At 39.1% G+C, this 15,840-nt stretch overlaps 39 non-coding genes across 39 annotated transcripts; all 39 read right to left on the bottom strand.

Moving 5' to 3' along the window:
* Positions 1–9,290: 9,290 nt before the first annotated feature.
* On the bottom strand, positions 9,291–9,363 carry Trnaf-gaa (transfer RNA phenylalanine (anticodon GAA)). Its single transcript has one exon. It is a non-coding gene; the product is annotated as a tRNA-Phe (tRNA).
* Positions 9,364–9,575: 212 nt separating this feature from the next.
* Positions 9,576–9,648, bottom strand: Trnaf-gaa (transfer RNA phenylalanine (anticodon GAA)). The gene has a single exon. It is a non-coding gene; the product is annotated as a tRNA-Phe (tRNA).
* Positions 9,649–9,779: 131 nt separating this feature from the next.
* Positions 9,780–9,851, bottom strand: Trnad-guc (transfer RNA aspartic acid (anticodon GUC)). Its single transcript has one exon. It is a non-coding gene; the product is annotated as a tRNA-Asp (tRNA).
* Positions 9,852–9,859: 8 nt separating this feature from the next.
* Trnaf-gaa (transfer RNA phenylalanine (anticodon GAA)) lies at positions 9,860–9,932 on the bottom strand. The gene has a single exon. It is a non-coding gene; the product is annotated as a tRNA-Phe (tRNA).
* Positions 9,933–10,060: 128 nt separating this feature from the next.
* Positions 10,061–10,135, bottom strand: Trnad-guc (transfer RNA aspartic acid (anticodon GUC)). The gene has a single exon. It is a non-coding gene; the product is annotated as a tRNA-Asp (tRNA).
* Positions 10,136–10,143: 8 nt separating this feature from the next.
* Trnac-gca (transfer RNA cysteine (anticodon GCA)) lies at positions 10,144–10,216 on the bottom strand. The gene has a single exon. It is a non-coding gene; the product is annotated as a tRNA-Cys (tRNA).
* A 130-nt stretch (positions 10,217–10,346) lies between these two features.
* Positions 10,347–10,418, bottom strand: Trnad-guc (transfer RNA aspartic acid (anticodon GUC)). The gene has a single exon. It is a non-coding gene; the product is annotated as a tRNA-Asp (tRNA).
* Positions 10,419–10,426: 8 nt separating this feature from the next.
* On the bottom strand, positions 10,427–10,499 carry Trnaf-gaa (transfer RNA phenylalanine (anticodon GAA)). The gene has a single exon. It is a non-coding gene; the product is annotated as a tRNA-Phe (tRNA).
* Positions 10,500–10,630: 131 nt separating this feature from the next.
* Trnad-guc (transfer RNA aspartic acid (anticodon GUC)) lies at positions 10,631–10,702 on the bottom strand. The gene has a single exon. It is a non-coding gene; the product is annotated as a tRNA-Asp (tRNA).
* Positions 10,703–10,710: 8 nt separating this feature from the next.
* Trnaf-gaa (transfer RNA phenylalanine (anticodon GAA)) lies at positions 10,711–10,783 on the bottom strand. The gene has a single exon. It is a non-coding gene; the product is annotated as a tRNA-Phe (tRNA).
* Positions 10,784–10,914: 131 nt separating this feature from the next.
* Positions 10,915–10,986, bottom strand: Trnad-guc (transfer RNA aspartic acid (anticodon GUC)). The gene has a single exon. It is a non-coding gene; the product is annotated as a tRNA-Asp (tRNA).
* Positions 10,987–10,994: 8 nt separating this feature from the next.
* On the bottom strand, positions 10,995–11,067 carry Trnaf-gaa (transfer RNA phenylalanine (anticodon GAA)). The gene has a single exon. It is a non-coding gene; the product is annotated as a tRNA-Phe (tRNA).
* A 131-nt stretch (positions 11,068–11,198) lies between these two features.
* Positions 11,199–11,270, bottom strand: Trnad-guc (transfer RNA aspartic acid (anticodon GUC)). The gene has a single exon. It is a non-coding gene; the product is annotated as a tRNA-Asp (tRNA).
* An 8-nt stretch (positions 11,271–11,278) lies between these two features.
* On the bottom strand, positions 11,279–11,351 carry Trnaf-gaa (transfer RNA phenylalanine (anticodon GAA)). Its single transcript has one exon. It is a non-coding gene; the product is annotated as a tRNA-Phe (tRNA).
* A 131-nt stretch (positions 11,352–11,482) lies between these two features.
* Positions 11,483–11,554, bottom strand: Trnad-guc (transfer RNA aspartic acid (anticodon GUC)). The gene has a single exon. It is a non-coding gene; the product is annotated as a tRNA-Asp (tRNA).
* Positions 11,555–11,562: 8 nt separating this feature from the next.
* Trnaf-gaa (transfer RNA phenylalanine (anticodon GAA)) lies at positions 11,563–11,635 on the bottom strand. Its single transcript has one exon. It is a non-coding gene; the product is annotated as a tRNA-Phe (tRNA).
* A 131-nt stretch (positions 11,636–11,766) lies between these two features.
* Trnad-guc (transfer RNA aspartic acid (anticodon GUC)) lies at positions 11,767–11,838 on the bottom strand. The gene has a single exon. It is a non-coding gene; the product is annotated as a tRNA-Asp (tRNA).
* An 8-nt stretch (positions 11,839–11,846) lies between these two features.
* Trnaf-gaa (transfer RNA phenylalanine (anticodon GAA)) lies at positions 11,847–11,919 on the bottom strand. Its single transcript has one exon. It is a non-coding gene; the product is annotated as a tRNA-Phe (tRNA).
* Positions 11,920–12,130: 211 nt separating this feature from the next.
* On the bottom strand, positions 12,131–12,203 carry Trnaf-gaa (transfer RNA phenylalanine (anticodon GAA)). Its single transcript has one exon. It is a non-coding gene; the product is annotated as a tRNA-Phe (tRNA).
* A 130-nt stretch (positions 12,204–12,333) lies between these two features.
* On the bottom strand, positions 12,334–12,405 carry Trnad-guc (transfer RNA aspartic acid (anticodon GUC)). Its single transcript has one exon. It is a non-coding gene; the product is annotated as a tRNA-Asp (tRNA).
* An 8-nt stretch (positions 12,406–12,413) lies between these two features.
* Trnaf-gaa (transfer RNA phenylalanine (anticodon GAA)) lies at positions 12,414–12,486 on the bottom strand. Its single transcript has one exon. It is a non-coding gene; the product is annotated as a tRNA-Phe (tRNA).
* Positions 12,487–12,617: 131 nt separating this feature from the next.
* Positions 12,618–12,689, bottom strand: Trnad-guc (transfer RNA aspartic acid (anticodon GUC)). The gene has a single exon. It is a non-coding gene; the product is annotated as a tRNA-Asp (tRNA).
* An 8-nt stretch (positions 12,690–12,697) lies between these two features.
* Trnaf-gaa (transfer RNA phenylalanine (anticodon GAA)) lies at positions 12,698–12,770 on the bottom strand. Its single transcript has one exon. It is a non-coding gene; the product is annotated as a tRNA-Phe (tRNA).
* A 132-nt stretch (positions 12,771–12,902) lies between these two features.
* Positions 12,903–12,974, bottom strand: Trnad-guc (transfer RNA aspartic acid (anticodon GUC)). The gene has a single exon. It is a non-coding gene; the product is annotated as a tRNA-Asp (tRNA).
* An 8-nt stretch (positions 12,975–12,982) lies between these two features.
* Positions 12,983–13,055, bottom strand: Trnaf-gaa (transfer RNA phenylalanine (anticodon GAA)). The gene has a single exon. It is a non-coding gene; the product is annotated as a tRNA-Phe (tRNA).
* A 211-nt stretch (positions 13,056–13,266) lies between these two features.
* Trnaf-gaa (transfer RNA phenylalanine (anticodon GAA)) lies at positions 13,267–13,339 on the bottom strand. The gene has a single exon. It is a non-coding gene; the product is annotated as a tRNA-Phe (tRNA).
* A 130-nt stretch (positions 13,340–13,469) lies between these two features.
* Trnad-guc (transfer RNA aspartic acid (anticodon GUC)) lies at positions 13,470–13,541 on the bottom strand. Its single transcript has one exon. It is a non-coding gene; the product is annotated as a tRNA-Asp (tRNA).
* An 8-nt stretch (positions 13,542–13,549) lies between these two features.
* Trnaf-gaa (transfer RNA phenylalanine (anticodon GAA)) lies at positions 13,550–13,622 on the bottom strand. Its single transcript has one exon. It is a non-coding gene; the product is annotated as a tRNA-Phe (tRNA).
* Positions 13,623–13,832: 210 nt separating this feature from the next.
* On the bottom strand, positions 13,833–13,905 carry Trnaf-gaa (transfer RNA phenylalanine (anticodon GAA)). Its single transcript has one exon. It is a non-coding gene; the product is annotated as a tRNA-Phe (tRNA).
* A 131-nt stretch (positions 13,906–14,036) lies between these two features.
* Trnad-guc (transfer RNA aspartic acid (anticodon GUC)) lies at positions 14,037–14,108 on the bottom strand. Its single transcript has one exon. It is a non-coding gene; the product is annotated as a tRNA-Asp (tRNA).
* An 8-nt stretch (positions 14,109–14,116) lies between these two features.
* On the bottom strand, positions 14,117–14,189 carry Trnaf-gaa (transfer RNA phenylalanine (anticodon GAA)). Its single transcript has one exon. It is a non-coding gene; the product is annotated as a tRNA-Phe (tRNA).
* Positions 14,190–14,399: 210 nt separating this feature from the next.
* On the bottom strand, positions 14,400–14,472 carry Trnaf-gaa (transfer RNA phenylalanine (anticodon GAA)). Its single transcript has one exon. It is a non-coding gene; the product is annotated as a tRNA-Phe (tRNA).
* Positions 14,473–14,602: 130 nt separating this feature from the next.
* Positions 14,603–14,674, bottom strand: Trnad-guc (transfer RNA aspartic acid (anticodon GUC)). The gene has a single exon. It is a non-coding gene; the product is annotated as a tRNA-Asp (tRNA).
* Positions 14,675–14,682: 8 nt separating this feature from the next.
* Trnaf-gaa (transfer RNA phenylalanine (anticodon GAA)) lies at positions 14,683–14,755 on the bottom strand. Its single transcript has one exon. It is a non-coding gene; the product is annotated as a tRNA-Phe (tRNA).
* A 131-nt stretch (positions 14,756–14,886) lies between these two features.
* Trnad-guc (transfer RNA aspartic acid (anticodon GUC)) lies at positions 14,887–14,958 on the bottom strand. Its single transcript has one exon. It is a non-coding gene; the product is annotated as a tRNA-Asp (tRNA).
* An 8-nt stretch (positions 14,959–14,966) lies between these two features.
* Positions 14,967–15,039, bottom strand: Trnaf-gaa (transfer RNA phenylalanine (anticodon GAA)). Its single transcript has one exon. It is a non-coding gene; the product is annotated as a tRNA-Phe (tRNA).
* Positions 15,040–15,250: 211 nt separating this feature from the next.
* On the bottom strand, positions 15,251–15,323 carry Trnaf-gaa (transfer RNA phenylalanine (anticodon GAA)). The gene has a single exon. It is a non-coding gene; the product is annotated as a tRNA-Phe (tRNA).
* Positions 15,324–15,456: 133 nt separating this feature from the next.
* Positions 15,457–15,528, bottom strand: Trnad-guc (transfer RNA aspartic acid (anticodon GUC)). The gene has a single exon. It is a non-coding gene; the product is annotated as a tRNA-Asp (tRNA).
* Positions 15,529–15,536: 8 nt separating this feature from the next.
* On the bottom strand, positions 15,537–15,609 carry Trnaf-gaa (transfer RNA phenylalanine (anticodon GAA)). The gene has a single exon. It is a non-coding gene; the product is annotated as a tRNA-Phe (tRNA).
* Positions 15,610–15,840: the final 231 nt, after the last annotated feature.

Genomic DNA, 15,840 nt, shown 5'->3' with positions numbered 1-15,840 from the left:
ATTGTCAAAAAATATGATTTTTTTTTCAAATTATTTAAAAAATGGTTAAAACCCATGTGTTTAAGCATGTCACATAAGTAACGGGAAAATAAAAAAGTTGGAAATAGTTAAACTCTTACAAATTTTTACAAATATTCATTTATGAATATGGTCGAATTTCGACCACTGGGCGAACACTAGTAGTATTTATAATTCTAAGAAGAAAAAATGAGGAATTTAATCTTAAGAAATGGGGAAGGTGCTCTCGTGTGAGGGTGCATGCTAGCAACAGGACTTGGTTGTGGAGTTTATTGATGAAATAATTAATCATACTAGTAATTTAAATATTTTAAAAGACTATTTGAAACTAGTGCAAAATTTGGTTGTCGGAAACAACTTTGTTTTTATTAAGATACCGATAAGAAGCACACGGTTTATAACGCTTGCTTCTGGTGCGTCAAATATTGTTTTTAATCTGGAAAAATACATCCTCCACCACCAGATTTAAACTTAATGTAACATATTTAGAAGTATCTGGAGGCTAGATTACGAAAATATGGCATTGAAACGAAAAGCGAACTTGAAACAAAGGATCTCGACTCAGAAATTGCCAAAAAAAGGCAGAAAAAGCATTCATTTCCCGGACGTTTAAAAGCTGTTGTGGTTGTTGAATGATAATCTACTAAATATTAACTAAATAAAGAGTTAGATTATTTACTAATATATAGATATTTTTTTTAAGCGTAAGGAGACTTTTGTGGGATAAAGTTTCTGGTCCTTTTTGATTATTTATTTCTAAAAAATCAAGTTTTATCATGCAATTAAATTTTTTCATGTAATTTAGTTTAAAATATATCAGAAGTCTTACAAATTAAATACCTACTCCGAAATATTAATTTAAGCAAATGGACAGAGACTTATTTCATTCAAAACCGCAAGTGTACGAACCAGAAGCCATTGTATTTCATTGTTTCCACATACAGTTGCAGTATAAAACTTAACAATCAAATTTTAAGGATTGAATTTTCCATTTTGACGAATTTCGTTTTAGAAATATTTTTTTCTTTTTCAATTTATAAATTGAATTTAAAATAATTTGGAAATAATTAATGGTTTAAGTAATATTGACTATTAGAATACTTTTATTCCTTTTTTACTGATATAATATCTGTAAAAAGGGAATAAAAGTATATACGTACAAACTTGCAATTATGTCCCAAACGCGACTATTTTCTTCCCATCTTAACTTTTAGTGTAGCCTTTTTAGTCTTCACTTATGACTTCCCTCAAACAATAAAAAAGTTAAAGATTAATTAAAAGTGTTAAGGATATACAATTCCCGTAACACACACCGGAAATCGTTAAAAAGATTTTACGAAAAAGTTTACAACTGATTAAATTCGCTAATAAGCACAAATAAATTTTTTATATAGTACTAAATCGTATATTGAGCGAACATTTCATTGATTACTATCCGTGTCATTAGTTTTTTTATTTTTATATTAAATTTATCTCGACTTCACAATCAGTAGCACATTTCTTTTTTTCTTTTAGTTTTCCAGTCCAGCTAAAATATAAATGCGTAATTGAAAATGTATATTGTCTGAGACAGCTATTAAAACACAGGTTGACGTTATCGTGGAGTAATGTATCTGATGGAGGGTACCGCATATCAATTGTGTTTAAAAACAAAATCACTGACATACACATAAAGAGCAGGGCCGGATTAAGGATTTCAAGTTCAAGGCCCATAGGCGTTAGAAGTGTTGGGGCCCCCTCACACATGTATTTATACATAATCTCATATATTATTTCTCTAGCCTGTATTTCTGTCACCACGCAAAATCTTCCTTATTCCTTTATCAAATTTCATAACTTACCCCTCATTTTAAAGTTTATAGTTTTAGGTTCTGACTACAATTTTAAGTATTACCAATAATGTTTATTAACAATTAATACAGTAAATAAAATGTGTTTACGTTTACTTTTCATTTTAGAGTTAGAAAAAAGATGTATACAGTATTACTCAGTAAAATATTTCTGAAGCATTTATACCATTATTGTTAATTGTAGCGGATTTGAGGGGGGGGGGACCGTTTCCCTCCCGAAGAGATGAAAATAACTTAACTACATTATAAAATTTTAAGTTACTTCTTCAGAACATAAGTAAAAACTAAAAAATGAAAAACACACACATAAAACATATATTTCAATAAAGTCCCTTAGATTTTGTTATGAGGTCAATATTTCTGTCAGAGATCAGTGCAAAAAAATACATAAAGCTCACAAATTTCGAATTCAAAGGCACAAAATGTCACAATTCCTTCATTAATACTTCTTTGATGGAAAAATTTGATTTTTCTGTTTTAACACCCTCTTGTTTTAATTACGATCTTTCAAAGTAATACAGAGCATTATTATACCGTTTTGGTGAAATTATTTAAGATTTAAGTGGCTTAAAATGCTAAATAATATATTTTACCACCACATTTAAAGTAAATTAGAACATAAGAATTATGTACTTTAAAGTAGATTAATCGGCTTCAAGGCTTATTTTAAAACATTTTAAAGGAACCTCACAAAAACTGTTTAACAAAACATTATATGGGGAGTAGTTACACATTTGCCCTTTTCATGATCCTCCCCAAAACTATTTCGACCCACGTCTAATAGCTAATTAAGTTAATGTCGGTAAAAAATTAATATCTTGTTACAAATAATGTGCCTACAGCAGAAATGAATAATATATAAAACGAATTCTTGCTTGTTTTTATAATTTTTTTTTTTAAATCAGTACATAATTGTTTTCTGACCTTTCTCATAGGAAACTTTTTGCTTCTTAGAAAAGTATTTCAATATCGTTGTGCTTTGATGCTTCATTTTTAAATCAAAAAAAATAAACACTTCAATACTGGTACAAAATATCAACTCAAAAACTAGCTTTATACAAGAACTCCACTTTAAAGTTTGGTTACCCTGCATATATAAAAACTGAAGAGGACCAGGAATTCGTTAGAGTGAAAAACCTTTCTTCTTAAAAACACCACCTTTCATTCTGGGAAAAAGTGGTGCGAAAATGATAAAAATAAAAGAAATGGCTTGCAGGCGTCTAACCTTAAGCTCCTATAGAAAAAGGGTGTAAATAATAAGTGGACCAGAAAACATTTTCTCATAAAATGTTCTTCCAAAAAAAAAACCGTTTCGAATTTCGGCAAGTGCCTAACCTAAAGGGACACAACTCGCCCTTCCGCAAATACTACATGTGTTCAAGCTCTTTGATGAACCGCCCATGCTTTTTTAGACTACAACCACCTGAGTCGCCTGTTCAACCTCTATTGTAAAAGCAGGCAGTGGCGGATTGATTATAGAAATCGGCCCTGGCATAAAGGGATATCGCGGCCCCATAGCTTCTATAGATACTAATTTTTACAAAAATGATTGGGAAACAATATCACTTAAATATGAGGAAACTATTCAAAAAAATTAAACTTTCTTTAAAACAAAATTTAACAGATGGTTCTGTGTTTTAATGGTGCACAACTGATACAAGATAAGCTAAACCTTTGTTTGTAAAAAACAAAAAAAAGTGATTGTAATAATCTATTTAAGTATTTTTAAGTGTCTGTTAAGCATTTTTAAGTATTTCTAAGTGCGGTGCTGTATTGATTATTTCCGTAATCTGTGTGCGATCCCTTAATTTTTTCAAACACATGTATCAATACAGAGAGAAATAGGGAGTAGATTGATTTTCTTGGATATGGTCGTTATTAAATATTAGCTTTAGAAACCTAATTGTGAGTTTAACATTGAGCCAAAAATACAAGGTCCTGGGGTCTCCCGAAATTTTTTTTCAAATTGTATTCCTAAAAACGCAATTTTAGATGATCTCTGGTGATGTTAGGGATAGCAGAGGCTCGAGGGTGGTCCTCTTCCAACATTTTTTTTTTTTTTTGAAATTGAAATCTTAGAAAGGTAATTGTAAGCTTTTTATATTTTTTTTAAATAAAAACTAGGACATAGACAGTTATTCAAAAGTTAAGTTCCAAAACCGAAACTTTTACCGACCTTCGATGATTTTAGGAGGAGGAATTATGGCGAGGCTCTCCTTGGAATTTTTTCGAAATTGAAGCATTTGAAACCAGATTTCTGACTTGCTTTACTTATCATGACGAAGGGGGAGGGAGCGGGGGACTTTCTTTGAAATTTTTCGATGCTTTATATTCGAAAACGGAGTTATAAACGATATTTCTTAGTGTTACTAAGAAGAGAGGATTGAGGGCTTTCACCCGATAAACCATCGGAACTTCAGAAAGAGAAATTAGAGAGGTAATATTTAATGCGGAAAGAGATGAGGTTAGTGGACAGTGGAAGATATAAAGGTCTGGTGTACCTGTGAGTCCATGACACCATGACATGGACTTTTATATGATACAGAATCTGAAAGTGAGAAACGAAGTAGATCGATAGGGAAAGGACAATGGCCAGTTACAAAAATTGTTTGGTGTGGTGTTTAGATTTAAATGTGAGGTTTTAATTTAATTTTTGGGAATAGGTCAAAAAATCTTCTGTCATGATGTTATGGAAAAAATGGGAGTTTGGGGGTTTTCCTCTTTTCTTTTCTTTCTTTTTTTTGAGATTGAAGCCGGAAAAAGGTAATTTTAGACTATCTTCGATGATATTATGAGAAGGACATGCTTAAGGGACCTCCGAAATTTTTTCGACACTGATTTATGACGCTCTTTAATGATGGGGTGGGGACGTTTCTAGGTCGATTGCGGCGGAAATACTCTCCTCGAAGTTTTTCGAAGCTGAAATCCCAAATACGCTGTTGTAGCCTGTCTTTAATGATGTTAAACTTAGGAATGGGGTTCATGAGTTTTTCCCAGAAATTCTTTAAAAAGCTAAGAAGTTTTGGTGACTAAAAAGGAAGATATAAGCTTTTGGATCCCTCTCTTCCCCCCTTTTGGCTACGTCCCACAATCTTCTTTTATTTATTTTATTGATAAAAAATATGAAACACCCTTCAACAGTGTTCTCCTTCAAAACCATTTACATTTAGATTTTCCATAATAAAATTTTCAATTTTCAGCCTAGTATTTTTATTTGCATCGACCGCCGCACTCAGCCGTGCGGGGGGCCCGCTACGCGGACCCCCCGGGCGGTGGAACCTAAGGCCTACGGCTAAGAGGTGGGGTGCGTGCGGAGAAAAGTATTTTTATTTGCTTGAAATGCAAGCTATATGGGGCCCGGAGTAAAAAAAAAACTTTTCTTGAACTGATCTCGTGCTTTGGTGACCTTAAATAACCTTAATGATCTTTGGTCTTTTTTTTTTCACTCTTATTTTATTTTAAAAATCATTCCTTCTTCCCTTCTTGATAAAGTTTTAATTCAATTTTCGATTCATACATGATTTTTACTTTCAAACACTTATAACTATACTGGTGTGACTATTAATTTTAATATTTTCAATCTTTCTCGCTAAATTTTAATTTTTCTCTTATTTAAACCATATTTCTGGGGCCTGTGTATTTTTCTATATACATAACTCTGATTTGCAGGATGATATTTTTAAAAAAAATAGGAGAGGTAAATGGTAGAAAAGGTCGGTGTGTCAGCTGTCCCTAAGAATCATAGTTTTTTATATAATCATTTTTAAATTGATGGGTCTTCAACCATTTGTTTGATCCCTTCGATGGATATTGAGGGAGAAAAATTGAATATTTTATTTTTCGCAAAAAAAAAAAAGTTAGAAATGCACATTTAGGAGGTCTTTACTTAAATAATCTTCATAATACAGAATTTTGGATGCTCCAAATTGTGTTTTAAGATTGCATTTCCTGTTAAATCTTTATTGAAAAAATACTTTTCGTCACTTTCATTGCAATTGTTATTATGATCAACAATTCATAACAATTGTGAATTGCCATTCATACATAAAACTGAAAAATGGACAAAAGTATTTTAACTTTTAAATACTACCCTTGTTTTTCTGTTTTTTATTGCATTACTAAAATGAAATTGGCGGCCCCTTTTCTGAAAAACTGGGCTGGTGTAACACCCCCACGGCCCCCTTAGCGACGGCCTTGCACTCTCCATCCGCGGGCTTGAGCTCATGCGTAAAGAGGGATTGAAGCTAGAGAATTTACGTAGCGGTATTTAAATTTTATTGTTTGTAGACAGGGCAGGTCGGCCCGAAACATGACCGGCCCACCGGGCAAATGCCCGGTTGCCCGCCGGGTGTATCCGCCACTGAAAGCAGGGCCATAGTTGCAAAGGCGACAGGATTGGAAGGCAGTTTATTTACTCTGGGGAGATGAAAAATTTCGGCAAAGTGACTTGTTCACTTATTACTAGCCATTCCAAGAAATGCCCACGAATAACAGCCAGGACCTTATAATGCTGCAGTCCTGCTAACAGATGCATTTCTTGGAATCAGAAATCGGGTTCCCAGGAGCTGAAAAGTTAACTATGGTTTCTTTCCTTTGTGTTGAACAACCTGCGGCTAAATGTGGTGGAAGCAAAGGATTTTCTGATTCCCTTGTCTTTTTCTTTTCTTTCTTTTTTTTTCAAAGAGAAACCAGAGAGGTTTGCTAAAATATTTTAGAGCTTTTTACAAGAAAAGCTGCGTCTGCGTCAGAATAAGGGGTGTTCGTGCTTAAGGGTTCTGCGTTCGGCGAGATTTTCACTGTATCAGAATTAAGAAAATTTCTAATACGCTGGTAAATAAAAAATTAAGCAATTAATAGTCTTTCGCGGCTATTAATTGTTTTGTGGCAAATCAATTGTAGATGTAGCTGAAAATTTCTATGTACATCATATTTTATGTATAATTCAGTAAGTTTACTTGGTCACAGGTGCATAAATCTTCAACTACGTTTTTGATGAACAATAGAGGTTTAGCAGTATCTTATTCAAGCATCTAATCTTTAGAAAAAAAAATGCCCCGAAGTAGTTTAAGATTTTAAAACAAAAACTTATACGTTAGAATTGGTTATATTTTATTATGACTATCAGAGATGCAAGAAAAATTGCGTTACTGACAACTTCTCCCCCCCCCCCATGCATGAAATTTTGAAACTTACAATAAATTGATGAAATTTGCTAAGTTTGGGCCCCTATCACTCGTTAATCGGGTCCTTGACAAATTTCCGCGAGCATAAATCTCTGCTATTTGTGAGATTTCTCTTAATAAAGTGTAACGAGTAGGAAGCTGGGGCATACTGCTGATATCTTTGTCCCCATCCCAGATCTTACCCCTTTTCAGGATTTTCCTTTTCTTTCAGGGATTTTCTCTTCTCCCCGTGTCAGGTGATCTAGGGTGGGCAATATGATACTTTTTGCGATGAGTCAAGGTTTGGTTTTCACGTACGGAAGTATGGCAGTGGGCCCCCCTTCTCTCCCTCAGGGTCTGTTTACTGAATAGGAAGATTAGACCGCGGCCTCTGCTACTTGAAAACCCCAAATGGCTAAAACTGTTTTAGCAAATGAAAAAAAACTAATGTTTAGCTACAAGAGGGCCCCGAAAATTGTTAGGCTTAGGGCCCCCGATATTTTAACTGGGGGCCCTTGGTCAAGGTTTTGGGGCTCTAGGGGTCCCTAGAACCAATATAAGCATTTGAAACTAAGTTTGATTTACGGAAAAATGTTATAAAATTGAAAACAAAGATCAAACATTTTCGGGGCCCTTCCAACTCCGATCCCCTTCCCCTTCTCCAATCCAGATCCACCGAAAAACTTCTCTCAGCTGCCTTTTTCCGAGCTCCGATACGGCCAGGACTTTTTCCTTTTCTTTCAGGGATTTTCACTTCTCTCCATGGCAGATGGCCTAGGAAATCGCCAAGCCAAAGTATGGTTTTCGCACATGGAAGTTGGACTATGGGCCCTCTCCGCTCTACTTAGGGCTTGTTTACTGAACTGACCTACTAGGCCGTAGCAAAGCCCCTGTTATTTGGGGGCTTCAATTGGCTAAAACTATTCTAGCAAATGAAGAAAAAAAATATTGTTTGACTGCAAGAGGGGACCGAAAAAGTGTTTGACCAGTGGCCCCAATATCATAATCGGGGCCCTGGGTCAATAAGTTCTTGGGTTTCAGGGGCCCCAGCAAAAAATATTTAATACTAAGTTTGATTTTTGGAATTTTTTTACAAAATTAAATGAAAACAAAGCTCAACAATTTTCGGGCTCCTCTTGACTCCGCTCCCCCCCCCCCCGTGGTGCGGTGTCTTGCGTTACATAGTTACGACATTGAATTATGTAGTTAATCGTTAGCCAATACTTAATGAACTGGATGCCGTCGGGCCACAATGACGGATCTACCCATTTTTTTTGGCCTAACTTGTATAACGTAAATACTTTTTGCATGTTCTATTTTAATTCCTTCTTGGGGCCCTTATGTTGTAGGGGACCTCCCATATGCGACGATTGAGGTATGGAAAATCTACCACTCTCAGCCTTTTATCAGCTAAAACAAAAGGCCATGGTCTCCATGATTTTTGAAAAATGAATAACAAAACCTTTTGGTGAGGGGCCCCATAGCTGTTGTGTGTGCCCCGGATCCCACATGCATAAAAAATTTCCTGTTTGACAGCAGTAAAAGATGAGATAGAGAGAAAAAAAAAAGAAGGGAGCCCCATTTTTTTAAAAAACTTTTTCCTTTATTCCTTTTTTTTGGTCGAAAAGAACTTTTTTCTTACATATTTTCAACTTTAGGATTTCTCATTGGCCCCTGAGAACCTCGGGGCCCCCTAGGCAACTGCCTACATTGCCTATTTAGTAATCCGGCCCTGATAAAGAGTGTTATAATCCCTTAATATTTGTTTAATTAAACTCAGAAAGGGGTGATCAGTAAGGGATTTTAAAAAGGCAACGAATTTAAACTAAGTGGATACGCATCAATTGGAATTTTTTAACAGTAGCTAAGTACCTACTAATGGGGAAAAGAAAGATTGCATCTGGAACCATTTTGCGATTTGTTCAAAGCTTTGGATACAAAAGGCTTTCGAAACTCCCAATACCGCAGGGGGCCAAAGTTAAATGGATTTCCCATCGTCTTTTATACCCCCTAACAAATTCATTCTCCTCCGTTTCTTGGAATTAGGAGCCGAAGGCAATGGCAACCTCCGCCAATTCCAAGAAACTCCAGTTCAACATTGGCGACGAAAGCATGTCAGCTGTTCCTAAAAGTTGGCTTCTGTACGTATTAAAGGTTCCGTTTCCTAGATTACTTTCTATGCCGAACAAAAAAATCGGTCAGGAAGTGATCGATTTTCATCCCTCTAACTTCCTTGACTATACTACCGAGCATATGAAGCTGCCGAAACCCGGTTTCGAACCAGGGACCTTTAGATCTTCAGTCTAACGCTCTCCCAACTGAGCTATTTCGGCACATTTGGAACAGGTTTAACTGATACCTTTTTTTTTTCATTTCCGATTCACGATTCTCTTAAAATTCTCCAACGCCTTCAAAATTTAGTGCAATTATATTAGAATGTCTGGAAAAAAACACAAACAAGTCTCCTCCCCGGCGGGGAATCGAACCCCGGTCTCCCGCGTGAGAGGCGTGGATACTCACCACTACACTACCGAGGATATCAAGCTGCCGAAACCCGGTTTCGAACCAGGGACCTTTAGATCTTCAGTCTAACGCTCTCCCAACTGAGCTATTTCGGCACATTTGTAACAGGTTTAACTGATACCTTTTTTTTCCTTTTCCGATTCACGATTCTCTTAAAATTCTGCAACGCCTGCAAAATTTAGTGCAATTATATTAGAATGTCTGGAAAAAAACACAAAAAAGTCTCCTCCCCGGCGGGGAATCGAACCCCGGTCTCCCGCGTGACAGGCGGGGATACTCACCACTATACTACCGAGGATATCAAGCTGCCGAAACCCGGTTTCGAACCAGGGACCTTTAGATCTTCAGTCTAAAGCTCTCCCAACTGAGCTATTTCGGCACATTTGGAACAGGTTTAACTGATACATTTTTTTTTCATTTCCGATTTACGATTCTCTTAAAATTCTCCAACGCCTTCAAAATTTAGTGCAATTATATTAGAATGTCTGGAAAAAAACACAAAAAAGTCTCCTACCCGGCGGGGAATCGAACCCCGGTCTCCCGCGTGACAGGCGGGGATACTCACCACTATACTACCGAGGATATCAAGCTGCCGAAACCCGGTTTCGAACCAGGGACCTTTAGATCTGCAGTCTAACGCTCTCCCAACTGAGCTATTTCGGCACATTTGTAACAGGTTTAACTGATACCTTTTTTTCCTTTTCCGATTCACGATTCTCTTAAAATTCTCCAACGCCTGCAAAATTTAGTGCAATTATATTAGAATGTCTGGAAAAAAACACAAAAAAGTCTCCTCCCCGGCGGGGAATCGAACCCCGGTCTCCCGCGTGACAGGCGGGGATACTCACCACTATACTACCGAGGATATCAAGCTGCCGAAACCCGGTTTCGAACCAGGGACCTTTAGATCTTCTGTCTAACGCTCTCCCAACTGAGCTATTTCGGCACATTTGGAACAGGTTTAACTGATACATTTTTTTTCCTTTTCCGATTCACAATTCTCTTAAAATTCTCCAACGCCTTCAAAATTTAGTGCAATTATATTAGAATGTCTGGAAAAAAACACAAAAAAGTCTCCTCCCCGGCGGGGAATCGAACCCCGGTCGCCCGCGTGACAGGCGGGGATACTCACCACTATACTACCGAGGATATCAAGCTGCCGAAACCCGGTTTCGAACCAGGGACCTTTAGATCTTCTGTCTAACGCTCTCCCAACTGAGCTATTTCGGCACATTTGTAACAGGTTTAACTGATACCTTTTTTTTTCATTTCCGATTCGCGATTCTCTTAAAATTCTCCAACGCCTGCAAAATTTAGTGCAATTATATAAGAATGTCTGGAAAAAAACACAAAAAAGTCTCCTCCCCGGCGGGGAATCGAACCCCGGTCTCCCGCGTGACAGGCGGGGATACACACCACTATACTACCGAGGACATCAAGCTGCCGAAACCCGGTTTCGAACCAGGGACCTTTAGATCTTCTGTCTAACACTCTCCCAACTGAGCTATTTCGGAACATGTGTAACAGGTTTAACTGATACCTTTTTTTTCCTTTTCCGATTCACGATTCTCTTAAAATTCTCCAACGCCTGCAAAATTTAGTGCAATTATATTAGAATGTCTGGAAAAAAACACAAAAAAGTCTCCTCCCCGGCGGGGAATCGAACCCCGGTCTCCCGCGTGACAGGCGGGGATACTCACCACTATACTACCGAGGATATCAAGCTGCCGAAACCCGGTTTCGAACCAGGGACCTTTAGATCTTCTGTCTAACGCTCTCCCAACTGAGCTATTTCGGCACATTTGGAACAGGTTTAACTGATACATTTTTTTTCCTTTTCCGATTCACAATTCTCTTAAAATTCTCCAACGCCTTCAAAATTTAGTGCAATTATATTAGAATGTCTGGAAAAAAACACAAAAAAGTCTCCTCCCCGGCGGGGAATCGAACCCCGGTCGCCCGCGTGACAGGCGGGGATACTCACCACTATACTACCGAGGATATCAAGCTGCCGAAACCCGGTTTCGAACCAGGGACCTTTAGATCTTCTGTCTAACGCTCTCCCAACTGAGCTATTTCGGCACATTTGTAACAGGTTTAACTGATACCTTTTTTTTTCATTTCCGATTCGCGATTCTCTTAAAATTCTCCAACGCCTGCAAAATTTAGTGCAATTATATAAGAATGTCTGGAAAAAAACACAAAAAAGTCTCCTCCCCGGCGGGGAATCGAACCCCGGTCTCCCGCGTGACAGGCGGGGATACACACCACTATACTACCGAGGACATCAAGCTGCCGAAACCCGGTTTCGAACCAGGGACCTTTAGATCTTCTGTCTAACACTCTCCCAACTGAGCTATTTCGGAACATGTGTAACAGGTTTAACTGATACCTTTTTTTTCCTTTTCCGATTCACGATTCTCTTAAAAATCTCCAACGCCTGCAAAATTTAGTGCAATTATATTAGAATGTCTGGAAAAAAACACAAAAAATTCTCCTCCGCGGCGGGGAATCGAACCCCGGTCTCCCGCGTGACAGGCGTGGATACTCACCGCTATACTACCGAGGATATCAAGCTGCCGAAACCCGGTTTCGAACCGGGGACCTTTAGATCTTCTGTCTAACGCTCTCCCAACTGAGCTTTTTCGGCACATTTGGAACAGGTTTAACTGATACATTTTTTTTCATTTCCGATTCACAATTCTCTTAAATTTCTCCAACACCTTCAAAATTTAGTGCACTTATATTAGAATGTCTGGAAAAAAACACAAAAAAGTCTCCTCCCCGGCGGGGAATCGAACCCCGGTCGCCCGCGTGACAGGCGGGGATACTCACCACTATACTACCGAGGATATCAAGCTGCCGAAACCCGGTTTCGAACAAGGGACCTTTAGATCTTCTGTCTAACGCTCTCCCAACTGAGCTATTTCGGCACTTTTGTAACAGGTTTAACTGATACCTTTTTTTTCCCTTTTCCGATTCACGATTCTCTTAAAATTCTCCAACGCCTGCAAAATTTAGTGCAATTATATTAAAATGTCTGGAAAAAAACAAAAAAAGGCTCCTCCCCGGCGGGGAATCGAACCCCGGTCTCCCGCGTGACAGGCGGGGATACTCACCACTATACTACCGAGGATATCAAGCTGCCGAAACCCGGTTTCGAACCAGGGACCTTTAGATCTTCGGTCTAACGCTCTCCCAACTGAGCTATTTCGGCACATTTGTAACAGGTTTAACTGATTCCTTTTTTTTTCCTTTTCCGATTCACGATTCTCTTAAAATTCTCCAACGCCTGCAAAATTTAGTGCAATTATATTAGAATGTCTGGAAAAAAACACAAAAAAGTCTCCTCCCCAGCGGGGAATCGAACCCCGGTCTCCCGCGTGACAGGCGGGGATACTCACCACTATACTACCGAGGATATCAAGCTGCCGAAACCCGGTTTCGAACCAGTGATCTTTATATCTTCTGTCTAACGCTCTCCCAACTGAGCTATTTCGGCACATTTGTAACAGGTTTAACTGATACCTTTTTTTTCCTTTTCCGATTCACGATTCTCTTAAAATTCTCCAACGCCTGCAAAATTTAGTGCAATTATATTAGAATGTCTGGAAAAAAACACAAAAAAGTCTCCTCCCCGGTGAGAAATCGAACCCCGGTCTCCCGCGTGACAGGGAGGGACACTCACCACTATACTACCGAGGACATCAAGCTGCCGAAACCCGGTTTCGAACCAGGGACCTTTAGATCTTCTGTCTAACGCTCTCCCAACTGAGCTATTTCGGCACATTTGTAACAGGTTTAACTGACACCTTTTTTTTCCTTTTCCGATTCACGATTCTCTTAAAAATCTCCAACGCCTGCAAAATTTAGTGCAATTATATTAGAATGTCTGGAAAAAAACAAAAAAAGGCTCCTCCCCGGCGGGGAATCGAACCCCGGTCTCCCGCGTGACAGGCGGGGATACTCAGCACTATACTACCGAGGATATCAAGTTGCCGAAACCCGGTTTCGAACCAGAGACCTTTAGATCTTCAGTCTAACGCTCTCCCAACTGAGCTATTTCGGCACATTTGTAACAGGTTTAACTGATACCTTTTTTTTCCTTTTTCGATTCACGATTCTCTTAAAATTCTCCAACGCCTGCAAAATTTAGTGCAATTATATTAGAATGTCTGGAAAAAAACAAAAAAAGGCTCCTCCCCGGCGGGGAATCGAACCCCGGTCTCCCTTGTGACAGGCGGGGATACTCACCACTATACTACCGAGGATATCAAGCTGCCGAAACCCGGTTTCGAACCAGAGACCTTTAGATCTTCAGTCTAACGTTCTCTCAACTGAGCTATTTCGGCACATTTGTAACAGGTTTAACTGATACCTTTTTTTTCCTTTTCCGATTCACGATTCTCTTAAAATTCTCCAACGCCTGCAAAATTTAGTGCACTTATATTAGAATGTCTGGAAAAAAACACAAAAAAGTCTCCTTCCCGGCGGGGAATCGAACCCCGGTCTCCCGCATGACAGGCGGGGATACTCACCACTATACTACCGAGAATATCAAGCTGCCGAAACCCGGTTTCGAACCAGGGACCTTTAGATCTTCTGTCTAACGCTCTCCCAACTGAGCTATTTCAGCACATTTGGAACAGGTTTAACTGATACATTTTTTTTCATTTCCGATTCACAATTCTCATAAAATTCTCCAACGCCTTCAAAATTTAGTGCAATTATATTAGAATGTCTGGAAAAAAACACAAAAAAGTCTCCTCCCCGGCGGGGAATCGAACCCCGGTCTCCCGCGTAACAGGCGGGGCTACTCACCATTATACTACCGAGGATATCAAGCTGCCGAAACCCGGTTTCGAACCAGGGACCTTTAGATCTTCAGTCTAACGCTCTCCCAACTGAGCTATTTCGGCACTTTTATAACAGGTTTAACTGATACCTTTTTTTTCCTTTTCCGATTCACGATTCTCTTAAAATTCTCCAACGCCTGCAAAATTTAGTGCAATTATATTAAAATGTCTCGAAAAAAACAAAAAAAGGCTCCTCCCCGGCGGGGAATCGAACCCCGGTCTCCCGCGTGACAGGCGGGGATACTCACCACTATTCTACCGAGGATATCAAGCTGCCGAAACCCGGTTTCGAACCAGGGACCTTTAGATCTTCAGTCTAACGCTCTCCCAACTGAGCTATTTCGGCACATTTGTAACAGGTTTAACTGATACCTTTTTTTTCCTTTTCCGATTCACGATTCTCTTAAAATTCTCCAGCGCCTGCAAAATTTAGTGCAATTATATTAGAATGTCTGGAAAAAAACACAAAAAAGTCTCCTCCCCGGCGGGGAATCGAACCCCGGTCTCCCGCGTGACAGGCGGGGATACTCACCACTATACTACCGAGGATATCAAGCTGCTGAAACCCGGTTTCGAACCAGGGACCTTTAGATCTTCTGTCTAACGCTCTCCCAACTGAGCTATTTCGGCACATTTGTAACAGGTTTAACTGATACCTTTTTTTTCCTTTTCCGATTCACGATTCTCTTAAAATTCTCCAACGCCTGCAAAATTTAGTGCAATTATATTAGAATGTCTGGAAAAAAACACAAAAAAGTCTCCTCCCCGGCGAGAAATCGAACCCCGGTCTCCCGCGTGACAGGGAGGGACACTCACCACTATACTACCGAGGATATCAAGCTTCCGAAACCCGGTTTCGAACCAGGGACCTTTAGATCTTCAGTCTAACGCTCTCCCAACTGAGCTATTTCGGCACATTTGTAACAGGTTTAACTGATACCTTTTTTTTTTCATTTCCGATTCACGATTCTCTTAAAATTCTCCAACGCCTGCAAAATTTAGTGCAATTATATTAGAATGTCTGGAAAAAAAACACAAAAAAGTCTCCTCCCCGGCGGGGAATCGAACCCCGGTCTCCCGCGTGACAGGCGGGGATACTCACCACTATACTACCGAGGACATCAAGCTGCCGAAACCCGGTTTCGAACCAGGGACCTTTAGATCTTCTGTCTAACGCTCTCCCAACTGAGCTATTTCGGCACATTTGTAACAGGTTTAACTGACACCTTTTTTTTCCTTTTCCGATTCACGATTCTCTTAAAAATCTCCAACGCCTTCGAAATTTAGTGCAATTATATAGGAATGTCTGAAAAAAAAACACAAAAAAGTCTCCACCCCGGCGAGAAATCGAACCCCGGTCTCCCGCGTGACCAGGGGGGATACTCACCACTATACTACCGAGGATATCAAACTGCCGAAACCCGGTTTCGA

The sequence above is a fragment of the Uloborus diversus genome, chromosome 10, assembly GCF_026930045.1.
Source record: "Uloborus diversus isolate 005 chromosome 10, Udiv.v.3.1, whole genome shotgun sequence".
Taxonomy (NCBI): domain Eukaryota; kingdom Metazoa; phylum Arthropoda; class Arachnida; order Araneae; family Uloboridae; genus Uloborus; species Uloborus diversus.
This window is presented reverse-complemented; position numbering and strand designations above follow the sequence as displayed.